The sequence below is a fragment of the Symphalangus syndactylus genome, chromosome 14, assembly GCF_028878055.3.
Source record: "Symphalangus syndactylus isolate Jambi chromosome 14, NHGRI_mSymSyn1-v2.1_pri, whole genome shotgun sequence".
NCBI classification, from domain to species: Eukaryota; Metazoa; Chordata; class Mammalia; order Primates; family Hylobatidae; genus Symphalangus; species Symphalangus syndactylus.
The window spans coordinates 111,130,140-111,133,586 of NC_072436.2; positions in this window are offsets into that span (position 1 = coordinate 111,130,140).

Sequence of the window (3,447 nt, forward strand, 5' to 3'; positions counted from 1 at the left end):
TATCAATCATCTATCACCTATCTGTCATCTATCACTGATCTACCATCTATCATTTGTTACCTATCTATCATCTATCATTATTATCATTCAGCTATCATTTATCTATTATCTGTCCTCTAACCATCCATCCTCTGTCTATCTAGCATCTATCTTATTTATTTATCATCTATTATCTATCCTCTATCCATTTGTCGTCTATCTTATCTAATCTATCTGTCTGTCTATCTATCTATCTTCCATGCCTCTGCCCTTGTTGAAGAAACTGACAATATATTGTAGTAATGACCCTTTTCTCATCTCCATTCCTCTCTGACTCCAGAACACCCTTGGCCTTCTCCCCTTCCCCCCAGAGCATTTGTCACATGATAGTACAGATACTTGATTATTTTCTCCAAACACCCTAAACAGGCTGTGGTCATTCTTTGTTCCCCACCAGTGTCCAACATAGTGCCCAAATACTCAATAGATTGTCGTAGCATGTATCCCCTCCCACCTCCTTTGTTTTGCCACCTTCTCTCACCAATTTTTTTTTTTTTGAGACGGAGTGTTGCTCTGTTGCCCAGGCTGGCATGCTATCAGCTCACTGCAACCTCTGCCTCCCGGGTTCAAGTGATTCTCCTACCTCAGCCTCTCGAGTAGCTGGGATTACAGGCCTCCGCCACCATGCCCAGCTAATTTTGTATTTGCCATGTTGGCCAGGCTGGTCTCAAACTCCTGACCCCAGGTGATTTACCCACCTTGGCCTCCCAAAGGACTGAGGTTACAGGCGTGAGCCACCACTCCTGGACTCTTAATTCCTGTTGGCTTATGGGCTTTATCAAGCCTTGCGAGCAACCTTAAACAACAATTTCTGAAACCAGGAGGGAATGTGTACATTTCCTTCCAATTCGTTTTTCCTACCACTGCTTTTTTCTATTATTATTTATAAAACACCACTCTGCACCCCCCTAACCTTCCAAAGCTTCCATTTCTATGAGTCTTCTCACCTGCCAATCAAGGCCCCTTCCTTCTTATATCTTTATAAACACTCTGCCATATACAGACTGCTGTTCACATGACTTCCTCATCTCCAAATGACTACAGAAACCCTGAGTGTCTACATCATTGCTTTTATCCTGTCTCCGTCCTGGAATGTTTCTCTGGCCTACTTTTCAACTTGAAAAAAAAAGTAGGCCAGGCGCGGTGGCTCATGCCTGTAATCCCAGCACTTTGGGAGGCTGAGGCAGGTGGATCACGAGGTCAGGAGATTGAGACCATCCTGGCTAACATGGTAAAACACCGTCTCTACTAAAAAAAATACAAAAAAAGTAGCCAGGCATGGTGGCGGGTGCCTGTAGTCCCAGCTACTCGGGAGGCTGAGGCAGGAGAATGGCACGAACCCAACCCAGGAGGCGGAACTTGCAGTGAGCCGAGATTGCACCACTGCACTCCAGTCTGGGTGACAGAGCGAGACTCCGTCTTAAAAAAAAAAAAAAGTAATGACACAATATGTTGGCTGGGCACAGTGGCTCATGCCTGTACTCCCAGCACTTTGGGAGGCCGAGGTGGGAGGATCTCTTGGGCCTAGGACTTCAAGGCCAGCCTGGGCAACATAGTGAGACCCCACCTTAAAAAAAAAAAAGAGAATGATGCATTAGTCTGTTTTTACACTGCTGATAAAGACATACCCAAGAATGGGTAAATTATAAAGAAAAAGAGGTTTAATGGACTCACAGTTCCATATGGCTGAGGAGGCTTCACAATCATGATGGAAGGCAAAAGGCCCATCTTACATGGCGTCAGACAGGACAGAATGAGAGAGCCAAGCAAAAGGAGTTTCCCCTATAAAACCATGAGATCTCATGCGACTTATTTACTGCTACGAGAACAGCGTGGGGGAAACCACCTCCATAATTCAATTATCTCCCACCAGGTTCCTCCCACAACACAGGGGAATTATGGGAACTACAATTCAAGGTGAGATTTGGGTGGGAACACAAACCATACCAAATGACAAAATATGTATTAAATACTTACCTAGTGTCTCTTTTCCTTGAAGGAAGAGACCCAAATATAGGCAGCAGAGGCTTAACTGTTTTTTGCAATTGTTCCCAAGATTCCATGGACTTTGCCTCTGGCTTTTTAAAAACAAAAACAGCTTTACTGAGATAGAATTCACAAACCACACAATTAACGTATTTAAAGTGTACATTTCAATGGTTTTTAGTATATTCATAGAGTTGCACAACTATCATCACAATCAGTTTCAGAGCATTTTCATTCCCCTTCCCCTCAAATCCATACCAATTAGCCCTCACTCCCTCTTCCGCTGCTCTCCCCTCTCCGTAGAAACCACAAATCTACTTTTAGTCTCTATGGATTTGCCAGTCCTGGGTATTTAATACAAATGAAATCACATGATAATGTGGCCCTTTGCATCTTCTTTTATTTGGCATGATGCTTTCAAGGTTCATCCACATTGTAGCATGTGTCAACCCTGCATTCCTTTTTATGGCCGAATAATATTCCATTGCATGGATAAACTACATCTTATGTATCCATTCATCAGTTGATGGATATTCAGGTTCATTTTCACTTTTTGGTGATTTTGAATAACTCTGGTATGAACATTTTTGTACAAATTTTTGCATATATGCATATTTTAATTTCTCTTGGGCATAACCTGGGAGTCAAATTGCTGGGTCATATGGTGACCTTTCTTTCTTTCTTTCTTTCTTTCTTTCTTTCTTTCTTTCTTTCTTTCTCTCTCCTTTCTCTTTCTTTTTCGTTCTTTCTTCCCTCCTTCCTTCCTTCCTTCCTTTCTTCCTTCTTTCCTTCCTTCCGTCCCTCCCTCCTTCCTTTCTTCCTTTTTCTTTCTTTCCTTCCCTCCCTCCTTCCTTCCTTCCTTTCTTCTTTACTTCCTTCCCTCCCTCCCTTCCTCCTTCCTTCCTTCTTTCCTTCATTCCTTCGTTCATTCCTTCCTTCCCTCTCTCCCTCCCTCCTTTCTTTCCTTTTTTCTTTTCTTTTCTTTTTCAGTTAAACCACACTGTAATCTCACTTTCCATGATCTGTGTGGGTAGAAAAGGGAAGCATCGTGGCACAGTACTCATCAAAGCAATGCTTGTCAATGGCAGTAAAGACAGGAAATTCTGTGACTCCAGCAGCCAGAGAGTCCTCAGGAATTCCAGGATGGAAGTGGCCACCTCACTGGAGGTGTGTTCTGTTGCTTGAGGCTGCACAAGGGAGTCAGCCATGGGCCCCTCTTTTATGGGGTTAACTGCCTGTAGTCACAGCTCCTGCAAGAGAAGTTATGTAGGGCCCATGCATGATTCACCCATCAGTCCTTTTAAAGTATATCACCACAAGGCCACCACACTCTTAACATCCAAATACATCACTCAGGCTTAAATTAAAATGTGTGCATTTTAAAAGGTTTGCATTAACATACTTAGAATTCTTGGTGTACCC